General features: G+C 40.0%; 1 protein-coding gene across 1 annotated transcript in view; it reads left to right on the top strand.

Annotated features, from left to right (window-relative positions):
* Positions 1–16481, top strand: part of LOC115574089 (NACHT, LRR and PYD domains-containing protein 14-like) — a 915401-nt gene that overhangs the window by 731176 nt on the left and 167744 nt on the right. The gene's annotated exons all lie outside the window — the stretch shown is intronic.

Consider the following 16481-nt stretch of genomic DNA (forward strand, 5'->3'; position numbering starts at 1 on the left):
TAAATAAATGTATGAATAAATAACTGCATGAATAAATAAATACATAAATAAATGAATAAATAAATGCTGAAATAAATGTATACATAAATAAATAAAAGTATAAATAAAAGAATAAATGTTTTTTTTTATTTCTACATTTCTGTTCACCTACATTTATTTATTTCTGTATTTCTGTATTTCTGTTCACCTACATATATTTATTTCTGTATTTCTGTGTCCATATGTAAATGAGGAGGTAGGAGGTCCTAACCTCAGTCAAGAGCATGATTGGTTACAGGAGTGTGCTCGATGAGGGTCTACTACTTCTGCCTTACTAGCGGCGCTGATTCCTGTACACTGTACAGGAATGTTGCTGGCTACCAGAAAGCCTTCTCGGCTAACTGTTAGCTGCAGTTGTTGACATTTGTTCATGTAGCTCTGGTTTAGTTATGAATTTGACTGGCGTTTATTTTAACTTGCGAGGGTCCCAGGTGTGCTGGTGGTGTGGTTTAAGAATCCCGTCTGGAGAGAGAGGGATCCTCAGCCATGTCCGCTAACCAGGAAAAACATTCTGTTCATCGCTCCAAGTCATGTATATGTGTATTCTAGACGAGCGCTACAGAGCACAAATCGTCCAGAAGTGCATGTTGTCGGTCTCAGATCTTTGTCGTGAATCCCTGTACTCTCAAATAACTCATGTGTGGAACAGTATTAAGCATTTGTTCACGACAACCGGCTCGAGAGCGGAGTGGAGACCCCTGTTAGCTCTTATGTTAGCTGTTAGCTGCTCGCTGTAGCGCAGCGTCCAGGCTACCTTGTGACACCGGTTACCATCGGGTATTTTTCATTCCGCACTGTTCAAATGGTCGCTTAAAGCCATCGTTCCGAGCCGTATACATCGTTATTAAGCTGAAGCTAAGTCAGTGTGAAAACTGTACACTGTCATACAGCCTGCTGGTCAAACAGTCTGCAGAGTACGTTGACATCCAGCCCGAGCTCAGCGTGAGGTCAGTCAGCTGTGGCAAATCGTGAGACGTCCAGATCAACCTGTGACACAAACACCATTAGCGACAATGGTTCATAGGAAAGCCCAGACATGTATCTCACTCTCGATGGTAAAAGTTGTGATCAGTTAACCTGGACGCTACGCTCTCAGCGCTACAGCAAGCAGCCAACAGCTAAAAGCTAACAGCTAACTGCTAACATAAGAGCTAACAGCGGACTCCACGCCGCTCTCGAGCCGCTTGTCGTAAACAAATGCTTAATGTTGTTCCGCCCATGAGTTGGTTGAGAGTACAGAGATTCACGACAAAGATATGAGACCGACGACATGCACTTTTGGACAATTTGTGCTCTGTAGCGCTCGTCTAGCAGTGGTTTGCAAGTCACAGCTCCGGCATCTCCGTGTGGATAGAAGTGTTCAAGCCACGTCAAAACGAAAACACATATACATGACTTGGAGCGATGAACAGAATGTTTTTCCTGGTTAGCGGACATGGCTCTCCAGACAGGATTCTCAAACCACACCATCAGCACATCTGGGACCCTCGCAAGTTAAAATGAACGCCAGTTAACCTGTCACACTGGTCGAGGCCATTAAGCTAACTGGAGCTGGTTTACAACGTCACAGAGAGCGAGGCTTGAGATCAGGAATCGTTTGCTTTTGTCTGGCTCTCCGATTTGACCAATCATGCTCTTGACTGAGGTTAGGACCTCCTACCTTCTCATTTACATATGGACACAGAAATACAGAAATAAATATATGTAGGTGAACAGAAATACAGAAATAAATAAAAAAGCATTTATTCTTTTTATCTTAATGCAACATTAATAAGGAGTTTTGAGTCAATTTTGACTATCGATGATAAATGATACGATAGATGATAACACCCAATTCACATTAGATCACCTTGGGGATACCACTCCTGAAGAAGGGAAAAGAGCCAATTCACCAAATCAGTCTCATAAAAAGGTACTAAACTGTCCGTTTGTAACTCTGATTAATAATTAACTTGAATAATTAACATGCATTAACTAGACTGCAGGGCAGTAACAGTTAGATTGTTTTTTTAAAGTTGATGCCAAGTACAAAACTTGTGTTTCACTTGGCTGGTAGCACGCTGCTGCTCTATCTCCGGCTCTACTCCTTACTCAGGCTGTATGTATGTTAGTAGTCATCTGATGCAGCTGCTGGAGAGCAAAATCCAAACATACAGATGTACAACTTACAGCAGAAAACTTTCACTAAAGCTTTACATTAACACTCAAGACTCTCTTGCTTTTAAATAAACTCCAAAACAGTCAAATGTTTTGACAGCCTTCAGATTTGATGCGATTTCACCAAATCTCACTCATGAACAGTTTGAATCAAGCTGAAAACAATCTGCTCTGTATTAAAGGGATATTCTAGCGTAAATGTAATCCATAGTCTAACACAGGGTCCCAACACATAGTTCGAGGGATCAAACATCTGCTAGCTTTGCCGGATTTTTCAGAAAAGAGAAATAACTCACCACTCTCCTCCAGCAGCTTGCTTGTTGTGGGGAAGCCCTGTGAGTCGATTACAGAGTGCAGTAGAGTTCTGCAGCTCGAGGATGAAAATGTATGATTTTTATTCCATGGAAATGCAATCAACCTGGTGGGCGGAGTTTAGAAACAAACAAAGTGAAGTTTAGCGTCGCTGCACTCTGAACTTGTGATGCTGCAGCTCATGTTGGCTTCAACTCAACCTGTGGTCACTGATGAAGTCATCATCAGAGAGCTCCAGCAGGGGGCAGCATGCTCTGATCTTCTGTTGGCTTTCACCAGAATCTTGTTCCTGTCAGGTTTCATGAATGAGCATCTCAAAGTGTCAACGCTGATTTATACAGAACCAGTTAATTATAACAATTAAACCCACTGGTTAAAGTCGAGTGTGATAAATACTTCATAATGCTAAAACGTCCAAGTTTTAAATCTTAAAGTCAAACTGAAATCACACTCACTCGTCCCTTTGTATAACTGAAACTAATGTCAGTGGGTTGTATGTATTCCAAAGATTTTATATTTTTTTAAAAACAACAAAACATGTGACCAACGAGATGAGTTTTTATTTATTCAATTCATAATTTTTTCTTTCTCAAACTTATTGTGATGTAAGAATCAGAAATCAGATACTTCATTGATCCAAGGTGATTAACTGGGTCATGTAGAGTGTAGAGAAATAATGGGAAAAATATCAATACAAAATAAAGATTAGTAAAATATATTAGATCCCACAGCTGCAGTCACACTCCATCACAGAGCGAGAGGGTGAAGGCAGCAGAATGGAATCTGGCCCTCGTCTTGTCAATGATTTGTACAATAGTGTCGCTTATCATCTAAACCAGTTATAAAACAACAAGAAGCTCAGCCACTGACAAAGGCCGCTGCTTCTTTCAATCTGCTTTGACTTGATGAAAATGAAAGTAAAATGTACTGTGTTGACATTACTGACTGTAACATAACTACATCTAGTCCAAGGTTGATGTTTAGTCCTGGACTTTGTTCCAGTGCAGTCTGTATCACTGTACTGTACGGTCATTAAGAGACTGTAAGCACATTGATTCAGTGAAGGACTGAGGATTTTCTGTGTGCCTTCGTGAAGACGGTGAGCATGTTTTCATTATTCTGAACAGTTATATTGTGTTTTTCTTTAATTATATAGGTTTTGAAGCCTTTATTCCACCAAAAATTAGGTTCTGAGGTTTAACGTAATAAGTACACAATGATTCTCCCGTAGTCACTTTCAGTCTACAGTGTCCAACTGATGAAATGTTACTCATCATTACTTTTACAGATTTTCTACTAAAGTGTCCAGCTATTTAACTTAAAAAATTAAAGAATTCATTCAAACATGAACTCAGAGTTTTGTTGTTAAAGGTTACTGTTTTATTCTCCAGCGATGGGAAAAAGACAATCCAGACCGTCACCACCCCCACCTCCTCCACAACCTCGTCCACAACCTCCTCCACAACCTCCTCCACGTAAGATTGTTTTAAAAAGTTCTTATTTATGGAAAAATTCCGAACATGATGCTGTACATTTTCATGATCTTCGGTCTCATCTAAACATGTATCATGTATTTGTCAGTTTTCAGCAAAGCATGGAGGGAAATAAACTGGGGTTGAGTGCGTCTGCAGCTTCAGTGGAACATTCTACAACAAACATTTTCACAGCACAAGTTAACTTGTAGTGATGAATTTACTATTCAGTTCTTGGTGAGAAGACTTTTTTTTAAGCCAAAAAACCTCGAGTTCCAGGATATAAACATACCCAGGTCTTCCAGTTGTGGAGCCCAAAGAGACTTCTGCAGAACAAGCCAGCTAACTTCAATGGGGATAGAATGATTTGATCATACGGCTCTTCTGGACTCTACTAATGACAGTGAAACAAGTCATTTTGTCATATTTTTGATGAAAAGCAATCAGCTGAGTGAAGACATTTTACAAACCGATGTAGAAGCGAGCCAATAGGAGAACATCTTAGAGGCAGCGTGAATCATGAGCAGTAACTTAATCTGTACCTGATACTTGTTTGTACTGAGTATTCAGCCCATTCCTAATAATTTGAGATTACTGAGCTCCATGTGATACATCCTAAATAATTGTTGTCTGTTATTGATGAAGTCTAATGTGCTGCATGTTTCCCTCTCTGAGCAGAGACAGAGCGAGCGCTCTGCAGCATGTGAAGAACTACCAACCTCCTACTGAAAGACATCAGCTCAGGATTCTTCTTTATGGACCAGCTGGAGCTGGAAAGTCCAGTTTCATCAACTCCGTCCAGAGTGTCTTACGAGGCAGAATGTGTTCACAGGCTTTGGTGGATAACACCTCCTCTCAATCTTTCACCCGAAAGGTATGAAGAACATTTGTGTTGATAAAGGAAACAGCCAATATTTATCATCTCATATAAACACTTTGCATCAAGGCAACTAAGACTGCTTCACAGCATCTGGTGTCAAAGTTACACACTTAATGTGTTCATCCATCCAACACATCCTCTTCACTCAGGCTTAGTGGAGGTTCCTGGATGTTGTGGTGGAGACAGGTCTCAGATTTTTTCACATTGTTTTGACAGTCTGAGTCCCATTTTGTAATTTTTCCTTTCCTGTGTCCAGACATTAACCAGGAGCAACATCAAACCAATTGGATTAGCATGAATCTTACTCTGACTCTGCTCCTCCCTGGGGCGGTTCAGTCAGTCCGGTTGGATGGACAAAAGATGCCGTGGGCCGCGATGGTCTAAAGTCTGCTGCTCTTAAGCCAAAAATAGCAGCAAGTGCTAGTTCATTAGTCCAGTCTGGAAATAATTAATGCGTGGATGACAGTTGATAGATGCTGTTTTGGTGAGGTGCTTAATTGCTGAGGGGAGGAGGAGAGGGTTTGGTCGAAGAGGAAGTTTGTTTGGAGCCAGGACTTTCGCTCAATGATGCAGCTGGTCAGGGCAGAGTGAGTGGCAGAGATGTTGGAGTGGTCTTGTTTGAGATATAGAGCTGGATGTCATCAGCAAAGTAGTGGAACTGAAATTCATGACAGCAGATTATGTGGCCAATAGGGAGCACGTATGGGGTGTAGAGGAGGGGGCTAAGAATCTTTGGGATCACCTTGGGAGAGAGGAGCAGTCGAGGATTTGCAGTTGTTGATGCTGATGAACTGATATCTGTCAGAGAGGTTCAGTTTAAGCCAGGAGAGGGCAGTGCCTGTGATATTTAAAACAGTTTTGAGGCAGAAGACAAAGATGGAGTGGTTAATGGTGTCAAATGCTGCGCTGAGGTTGAGTAGGAGGAGGATGTTGAGGTTGCCGGCATCAGAGGAGAGTCAAAGTCACAAGTGACTTTGGGAACGGAATCCAGATTAGAATGACTGACAGAGGTTATTGGCAGAGAGGCCAGTAATTTGTAAAGGGTTTTTTAGAGGGTGACAGAGGCAAGTTTGAGAGACAGATATTTTAATTAACACAACGCTACAAGCAAACTAATTGCAGCAACTCCCATGATCTCTGATTTGAAATCACTGCTTCAGACAAGTCTGGTGGATACGACGAAAGCTCAGATGGACCAAACAGTAAATCGCAGATATGTAGCAACAATTGACGCTATCTCATCTCATTAGTAATCTTGCCACATTGTTTGCACAACATAATTGGTTGATGCCTTCATCCGCAGTTTTAAAGCTCAAAGCCAAAACCCCATGCAAATCCACTGAATACTACTTTTACTTGCTGGCAATAAACTCGAAGAGGACAGAAGTTTATCTGACTGCTGGTTCCACAATTCACTCCTGTGGTGTTTTTTCTGTTTTGGTAAACAAAATAACACAATATAAATTTATCCTGATACAAGGGTAAGAGGGCTGCCCCATTCTGAGCAAACATATGATATGAATGGGACAGATTAAAAATACATTGGCTCAAGGTGTGTCAGACTTCATGTTTCCAAGTTAAAATCCATTTAATAAGAACTAAACCCAGCTAAACTAAACTGAATTCAAAGAAAGAATCCAATGCAGTTTACTTTGTGCTAGCTGGGTTTCTGTGGGTCTATTGTTGCATACTGATCATAGCAACTGCAGTTTTCTCCATTTGTGCTTTACAGTACACGACCTACAAGATCCCAAAAGGAGACCAACAGTCCTTTTATCCTTTTGTCTTCAATGACATCATGGGCCTGGAATCAAAGAAAGGAATCCCTGTGGACGACGTCAAACTGGCCCCTAAGGGACATGTGAAGGACGGTTACAAGGTACAACCACTGCACATGTTTCTTCTACAAAATGAACCTGATTCCTTTCAATTATATTCTCACTTATACCGTATATATTACAATATATATATATATATATTGTATATATATTTCCTTTGACTGGATTTAAATTTGTTTTCCAGTTCGATCCTGACTCTAAGCTGTCAGAGTATAATCCATTCTACAACAAATACCCAAAAACTAACGACAAAGTTCACATTCTGGTTTGTGTCATTGATGCCGCCAATTTCTCCGTGATGAAAGATGAAACCAAGCAGAAGATTCGGGACATCAGGATGGAAGCCAGTGATCTGGGTGACAACACTCTACACTTTTCAACAGATCACACTGCCTTAAAAAAATCAATTACATAAATAAAATATAAAAAGAATAATAAAAAGAGGAACAGCAGCTGTGGTCTGTTTGAATTTGTGTCAGTTACAGTTTCCTGTTATCTTGCAGATATTCCTCAAGTGGCCATTCTCACCAAAATTGATGAAGTCTCTCCTGAAGTCAAAGCAGATTTAAAGAATGTCTACAAGGCCCAGTCCATGAAGCATCCGGTGTGTTTAATTACTAATACAAATGATTATAATTACTAGAAAAAAATCTGATACCATACCGGCCAATTCCTAATGATATTAATAATGGCAAATCACTGTTGAATGAGCTCAAACCTGTCTTAATTCGTGCCTTGTTGCCTCGCTGTACCTTTGAGCAACATTATGTAACATAATGCTTCAATTTTAAAATGCATTATGGATCAGTGATGTCTGGCAAACAAGTCATGTACTGTATGAGGTCAGTATCAGTCCAGCTGTGATCTGTTCTCGGATCAGTGCTGTGAGCACTAAAGCTTTTATTCTGAGCTGTAATCTCAACAGATGTGCTTTTCATTTAGATGGAGAAGTTCAGTGCAGATGTGGGAATTCCCATGAACTGTATCTTCCCTGTGAAGAACTACCATCAAGAAATCAACATCGACAGCGACGTTGACACGCTGATCCTGAGCGCCCTGAGAGAGATCATCAGCTACGGAGATGACTTCATCAACTTAAAGAAGAGTAACGACAGACTGATATGGTTTAAGGTTTTCAACCCTTTCAGTGAGGATGTTTCCTCCCCTGTCTATTGGCTTCAGGGTTTCCTCTACATGTAATTGACTGTGGCGCACCGCCACGGCAAAATAAAAGCCGCCACACCTTAAAAATTCAGGCATAAATAAATCTAGTGTTAGAGAAAGGAAATATTTTACCGTCGTCTTCCACCGCAGTATTTGACGTTAACTAGCATGTTGGATATTTAGCTTGATAATTAGCTAGAGGATTAAAATGGTCACTTAGAGCAGAGTCCTGCACGGGTCTTATTCCGCACCCGAGCCAACCCGGTATAAATTGATACTGACGTCCGAAGGAAAATTGGACGGACGCAATTTTTAAAAGTGAAAGTAAGCCAGTGTGGGGAATGGGAGTTCTGGGAGGGCGCAAGCACGCATTAATGAGCTCATATGAAATATAAATGCTTATCATTTGTGTCGCTAATAATGACTGATGATAAGTGACGCCTTGAAAATGGCAGTCGTAAAACCCGACCCGCCTCTCCAGGCGTCCGAACCGATGGCATCTGTGTCCGACACAGTACATTATTTTTCACCCGTGCAGGACTCTGACTTGGATAACTCCTCTCTTAAAACAAATAATAAAAATATTTCTTTACAACATGAATCTTCATTCCAAGCCCATGCGTTCATGATGGCTGTGTGAGAGCATTCCCTAAATAGCCTATGACATAAGTAAAAATATTACATTATGATGACCCAAAATATTACATTATGATGACCCAAACTGTACCCCATCTTTGTTGATTTCTCAGGGAATTATGCATGGATTTTTATGATAAAAATCTGGTGTCTAGGGGGCTTGTATCTATGAGTGAGTTGAATTTGACCTGGGGCTATCAAGGTTGATATTTGATTGGGATTGATTGAATTAAAGGAGACTGCAGGGCCTCGGCGGAGGTATGCACTCCATGTAACCCAGACAAAAGAGTCGAGCTGCTGCCTGAGCTACTGTAATTTTGTTCAGCTGTGTTCACAGGACTGTAAAGTAGCTAAGCTGAAAATCTTGAACTTCCTGAAACATGTTTGTCAGGTCAGATGATGTTTATGATGTCACTCACTGACTTTGTTGTCTGCTTGTCTTTTACTGGTCAGAGGTCATTGTCCTGTTTAGTGAATTGAATTAAAACTGTTCTAAGTTTGTCTGAATATTGTGTTCATTCCTGTTTTGTTCAGAACATTGAGTCTCCCTCTTTGGAGGTTCAGGTTTTAGGTTCAGTCAAACTGCTCTTCATCAAACCAGGTCCCTGTGAGAACTGATCCAGAACAACTTGGATCTACATGTAGTCGTCTGATGACAGCTGCTGGAGAGCAAAGCTGAACTGATTTACATGCTCTGCTGTATGAGACCCAGGAAAGTAGTGTGCATACAGCACGCTGTAACACGAAAGTGGAGTCAATATAATGTAATGCACATCGGGGCATACCGGGGATTCAAAAACTCAACATGACAAAGAAAACCCTGATCCTCTACCACGGAGATGAGCGGGTTATCCAGAGCGATAAATTCAGTTACCTTCTCTGTAATATTTTTGGCCATGTCGCTGTCTCAAGGATATTTCTCTTCCTTTTGAGAGTATCCGCGAGTGTTTGTTGCTTCGGTGCCTTTGCCTGTATTGCTTGAGTGAACTCGTTGTATTCTTTGAGTGCCTGTTTTTTATGTGCCGTATCAAATTTGTAGTATTAAATGCAGCTCTTGTGTTACCCACTCGTGCAGATTGCAGATGTCGCTGCTGGACTGCTTTCGCTCTCTGAAATATTTCCACTCTGCAGACATTTCATCCACAGCTTTGTAGTGTAACGTTATGCACACGTCTGCGTTCTGCCACAAATTGTGCTCTGATGTAAAAAAAAAAAAAAAAAGCCGGGCTTGGGTCCACGTTCAAAATTGCCGATCCCGATCAGTGGAAAAAACGCCCATATCGGCCCTGATCCTGCAGATCAGATTGGAACAGTGTTGAAGTGTTGATGTTATATTTGTTTTAAATATGAAGCAGAACAAGATGCTCAGTGTGAATCAGGACAGAATCTATGAGGTCAAATCCCCTTTCAGAACTGATGACCTCAACAATAAGATTTAAACAGTTTGGAATAATGTTCTCAAAGTATTAACCACAGTTTAAAATAAACATTTAAATGGATTAAAACATGTGAGAACAACAAAACTAAACTGAGTAGCTGCTCTACCACTTGCACTAATGAGCTATCGCATGCAACAAAAATCATGCATCTGGCACCGCATAAAATGTTCACGGGTTGGCACAGTGGTACCTGGGGACAAGGTCTATGTCAAAGTCTTTCCGAGAAAGTAGCATCAACCAAGGCGAGAGGGTCCAACACTGTGTTATGGGCAACATCAACAGCGGTGCAGGTGGAGGAAACATGACTTGGTATCATCTGAATCACTGTACTAATTTAAGGCAAGAAATGAAATTCAAACAGACTTAGAATCTATATTCCTTTGGATCACACCAAACAAAAATGCTGATTGGATTAACTTTGTCTATTACAATCAGCAGCGGTTCATAAACTACATGCATGAGGCTCTCAAAGCTCTCGGAGAGCAGTTGCATGAAACCAGTAGGGTTGCTTGGAAGAACAATAAGCTTTAGACTGAATATTGGCCATCAAATGGACTGATCACAAAGTCTAAAAGGATGAAAGCAGTAAAATCAAAAATGTATTGTGCATATTCTGAAGTTTAAACAACAAATTATAGTCATTATTTCTATTTTTTGTGACAGTATAATGGACCATATTCTGTTTTACAACCTGCCATAAACAAAGTTTTGATGTGCATGAGTCATATCGGAATCAAAATCAGAAACAGCTGTATTAAAAAGAAGGGTTTTACACCAACGAGGAATTTGTCTTGGTGACTTAGGTGCATGCAATAACAATAGACAGACCGTGACTATTACATACAATATAAACAGAGACACAAGTGTGGGATGATGATGAATAAAGATGGAAGAGCAGTACAGGAATGTCAAAAAAGATATAATGTGTAAAATATTGTGAAAAATTATTTTAAGAATTTACAAATTCTGCATAATTGTAATGCATAGATTCCAGGGCGGTGGTGGGGATGAGTGCAAGTGTCAGTTGGGGTCCTGGGACTTGTTAAGGATCCGAACTGCAGAGGGGAAGAAACCGTTCATGTGGTGGGAGGTTTTGGTCCTGATGGACTGCAGCCTCCTGCCAGAGGGGAGAGTGTCAGAAAGTCTGTGACCGGGATGGGAGCGGTCGGCCACAATCCTACCTGCACGCATCAGAGTCCTGAAGTCAACTGTGTCTTGTTAACCTTATAATTGTCAAACATGTGAAGTCTATATCATGTCAAGGAGTGTTGAATTAATCAGTACTAAAATATGTGTATGGAAGAAATGAGAAGGGTTAGAAGCTCTGAATTTGGGATGTTCCCTATTTAACAGTGTTACTGGATTCATACGAAGAATAATGAAAGATGGAAATGTTACTTTCCTTACAAATGTTGTTGTTATACCATTTATGTCATTTAGGTTGTAATATTACACTTTTTATAGTCGTCTAAGTTACACATAACTGCATACCGCCGGCAAAAGCTAACGGTAATGTTTGGCCATGTTTACATAACATTTATAGCAAAGAAAATGTGTATCTGCAATACGTATAAGCAATGTATGATCAACTCATGTAAACAATGTGAGCCTTAGGTGGTCGTCCAGAACATTTAAAGTAAAAGCAAATCTGAGGGCCGTAGGGGAATTATTTAATCCTTATAAGAATTTAGGGGTTTTTATGCCCTCACGCACGTTGTTTAATTTTGGGGGGGAATATATTAAGAAATCTGGCCTGACTAGGTGAATATGAATGTGTTATTCTGTTTTGAGGTCTCTGATAAACAGAAGATTACACTGACACACTGCATAGAGGTGCCAAGTCTATTCAAAACGTTGAACACAGGAAACCTACAAACCAAAACACACTCATGGTTAACACACACAGTCATGCACAGATACACAGTCTGGAAGAGTTCGAGCTTGAAGTTACACAATTATCAAGGGAAAACATAGAAACACGTAGAGAACAAAAACAAGGAGCACCGTGACATTTTGGTGATGGTCCAGGCTATCAGCATCAAGAGTGTAAACATATGAACAGAGTCTGAGGTATATAATGTCGGTCCAGGAATAAACAGAACCCACTTCTTGCATCCCCGCCTCGTTGTCGTTCTTCTGAGAATTTTGGCTCAACATAAAGATGTTGTATACATCCTCTACAACATCATTTAAGGATGACAATCCCTTATGTGAGACAGTAAAACAGCCAGCTGACAGTTTCATCATCACACTTTCTTTTTGAGCTTCAGCTGAAGTTCAGCTCTCTGTAGAGGAGAGGATCCACCTCACAGAGAGCAGCGATCAGGGCTGAGCTGGCTGCACTTCCTCTTCCTCGCACTGTGTCGATCACGTCTCGTGCTCTTTCTGCTCGGACTCTGTCTGGTCTTCTGAAATTCTGCATTTCTTCATCACTTATAATTCGATGACTAAGAAGTTCATCCAGGAGCTGGTTCAGAACAGCTCCAGACACTCGATTTACAAATGTTTTCCTAACAGAGAGCAGCCTGTCCTCTGCTGGGACCCTGTCTGTCCACTGCTGGGACCCCGTCCACTGCTGGGACCCTGTCCACTGCTTGGCCCCTGTCTGCTGCTGGGACCCTGCTGGGACCCTGTCCACTGCTAGGACCCTGTCCACTGCTGGGACCCTGTCCTCTGCTGGGACCCTGACTTCTGCTGGGACCACATCCACTGCTGGGACCCTGTACACTGCTGGGACCCTGTCTTCTGCTGGGACCCTGTCCACTGCTGGGACCCTGTACACTGCTGGGACCCTGTCTTCTGCTGGGACCATGTCCACTGCTGGGACCCTGTCCACTGCTGGGACCATGTCCACTGCTGGGACTCTGTACTCTGCAAAAAAAAAGTAAAAGCTCAATTGAAATGAAAGTCATACTCTGATTATCGGAGCAGAAATGTTTCTCTATCAGAGAAATCTGAGAAAAAATCAGCAAGGGATTTTTCACATTAAGGTTTCATGACGGAGCTTCTTATCTTTGTAGCAATCACTCAACATACTGTTAGTTCTCCGTTTACATAAATGGAGAAGTGTTGGACTCTCCATGATGACGGCGGTCAGCGGCTCTTTCAAACTTTGTTTTTTATTTGTTATATTTTCGCCTCAATTGAAGCATGTAAATGTTACATGTGGCACTTTTCAACCAGTCAAAGCTTTATGACACAAGTCAGTGTTCAATGTGGTGTCACACAGATACTGATCTCAGCCATCAGGAGCAACTTGGTTTCAGTATCTTGACCAATGGCACTTTGACATGTGGACTGCAGACATGCAGACTTTTGGATTAGTGGATGACTGTTCTGCCTCCTGAGCCACAGCAGCTTAATGAAATGATGATCTGCTCAGAGAGTTTACAGACTGGCACATGCTCAGAGATGTTGCCATCTCAGAGAGCCACAACAATCTTGAGGATTCTACATCATCAGTGACATCGTACTTCAACAAATGTGTTGATGATTCTGTTCTTATTCTGTTTTTGACCAATGTCTTCCTCATATAAATAACAGTAAAAAAAACACTGCAGGCATGAACAAACCATGGTTTACTACTGAACTTAGAAAATCTGCCTTGAAGAAAAATAAATTGTATAAAAAATACATACAAAGTCCTACTCCTCTAAACTATGCTGCATACAAATCATTTAGGAATAAGTACAATCATTTTCTTAGAAATGCTAAACGGGAGTATTATAGTGACCAATTTAGAAGTTCTACAAATAACATTAGATCTACATGGGACAATCTGAAAGAATTGCTCAATATGAAACATGCATCTTCTCCATCCCCAGCTGAATTCCAGGATGGTGAAGTAAAGATAACAGAGCCACCCCAAATTGCAAATAGATTTAATGACTTTTTTGTGAATGTGGGACCATGTCTTGCAAAACATATTGGTGACACTATTGGTTCTCCCACTGATTTCATAAGTAAAGAGTATGTTTCCATAAATGTTTTTGAGCCTGTAAAGACCACGGAAGTACTTGATATTATTATGAGTCTCAAAAACACCTCTGCTGGCCATGACGAGATTCCTGCCTCATTGATCAAAAAGGTAGCCTCTCTAATCATTGATCCCCTAACATTCATTTTTTCCATGTCCCTTGAATCAGGTATTATCCCTCAAGCCTTCAAAATTGCCAAGGTTATTCTGCTCTTTAAATCAGATGATCCAACTGTATTCTCTAACTATCGTCCCATATCAATATTGCCTTGTTTTTCTAAAATTCTTGAAAAGTTGGTATACAGCAGAATTATGAAACATCTAACTACTGATGATATTTTGTTTGAACATCAGTTTGGGTTTAGGAAAAACTATTCTACGTATATGGCTCTTTTGTTCCTCAGAGAAAAAATCACTGCTGCACTGGAAAAAAATGAATACACTTTAGGCATTTTCTTAGATTTATCAAAGGCTTTTGATACGGTAAATTATGAAATTTTGTTATCAAAAATGTCATGCTATGGTTTTAGAAAACATGTTTTACAATGGATTGCAAATTACCTACACAATAGAGAGCAATTTGTTGTCTTCAATGGTGTCCAATCACAGCGGGCTGTACTAAAGTGTGGTGTCCCACAAGGGTCCATATTGGGACCCCTGTTGTTTTTGATATATGTTAATGATCTTGTAAATGCATCAAGTTTATTGTCGCCTATTGTTTTCGCTGATGATACAAACCTCCTTGTCACTGACAAGAATTTTGATTCCCTTATTGCTAAAGCTAATACTGGACTTTTCCATTTTTCTTACTGGTTTAAGTTAAATAAGTTATCATTGAATGTCAAAAAGTCAAACTTCATTATTTTCAGAAATAAAAACAAGAATTACAAGGCAGATAAAGCTAAAATCTATATCAATGATAGTGTACTTGCACAAGTTTCATCAGCGAAGTTCTTGGGCATCTACATTGATGAAAAACTTTGCTTTAAGAATCATTGTGAATTTGTTTGTAAAAAGGTTTCAAAATCTTTAGGCATTATAAAAAGGGTAAAACAACATTTGAAAAAAAGTACACTTCTAACCTTGTATTACAGTTTAATCTATTCTCATATCTCATACTGCAATATAATTTGGGCCAGCACCTACTCTTCTTATTTACAAGCAATTCATAGATGTCAGAAATCCTTTGTAAGAATTGCCACCAACTCTTCTTATCTAGCCCCAACAAAACCACTATTTAAACAATTACAACTTCTTACAATTTATGAGGTGAACAAGTACCAAACAGGGGTTCTTATGTATGAAGTAATCTGCCTTCCTGCATCTCTACCTAATTTTTTTCCAAGCTATTTTGAGTTTAACTCACATTATCATACACATTCTACAAGAAGAAAGAATGATTTACATATTCCTTTCTGTAGGACCTCTGTTGCTAAATTCTCATTTGTCTATCAAGGTGCAGTGCTGTGGAATGATATAAAACATTTTTTAGAATCTAGTTTCTCTATAAATACATTTAAAACCAAGTTCAAACAATACCTACAGACCTAGTCACATCTTTACATCATTGGGTTTTAATTGAAATGAAGCTGCAATTTTATGGATATTTTCTGTTTGTTGTTTATTGTGTTTTTTGTTTTTGTTTTTTTTTGTTTGTTTGTTTTCCCCTTTTTTCTTTTCTTTTCTTTTCTTTTTCTATTGATTGATCTGTTTTAGTGATTTTGTATTGAGGGGGAGGATCTTATATAAGCCCTTTGGGTTTCTTTTCCTCTCCTGCACAATTATTTGTCTTTGTATTATTAAACAGAATTCTTGTTTTAACATTGTGCATATAAATAAATAAATAAAAAATAAAAATCACAATTTCTTATTTGTGTTTCATGTGTTTCTATGGGTTTTGCAGGATCTTTGCAGTTTGGACTGTCTACCTCCTGTGTTCCTCTGTTTTTACCCAGCCTGTTTTTCCCTCCTACTTTTGCCCTGCATCTGCCTCATTAGCCCGTTAGCAACCCAGAGCATTGGCAGTCTGGACCTTCGTAGGGTGCCGAACATAACATCCTCACAGTTCCTCCACCAGGGGTCTTGGCCTTTGTCCTGTGTGCTCTTGCATCAGAGGTCACCTCTCCTGTATAAGGGTCTGCTGATGCTTCACCTGTTCCTCCATCTGGCAATGTTTCATCTATTTCTGAGTTGGTATCGTTTGTATTTTATGTGTTTTTTGGGTTTTTTGTGGTGTTTGCATTTTTGATGTTTCCCACCTGTGTTCCTATGACTCCACACCTGCACCTGCATTACCAATGAGAGTTAACTAGAACAGTAAAGTTGTCTGGACAGATGAGCAGCGAGCTGAAACTCACTATGAGGCTCCATTGAGTCAAGGGAGATGAACATTCAGCAGATAAGTAGCTTCTAACACTAACACACTGTCAGTTATTCATTGTTTTGTACACACTGGTTCTTGAGCTCTAAGACCAATTAGATCCCTCAAAACTAATAAAAAAGAGACTTCAGGATGAAATTGGACTAAAAAGCAACCTGATGCTGAGCACGAACAATCTGGATGTTGCT

The sequence above is a fragment of the Sparus aurata genome, chromosome 22, assembly GCF_900880675.1.
Source record: "Sparus aurata chromosome 22, fSpaAur1.1, whole genome shotgun sequence".
In the NCBI taxonomy this organism is placed as follows: Eukaryota; Metazoa; Chordata; class Actinopteri; order Spariformes; family Sparidae; genus Sparus; species Sparus aurata.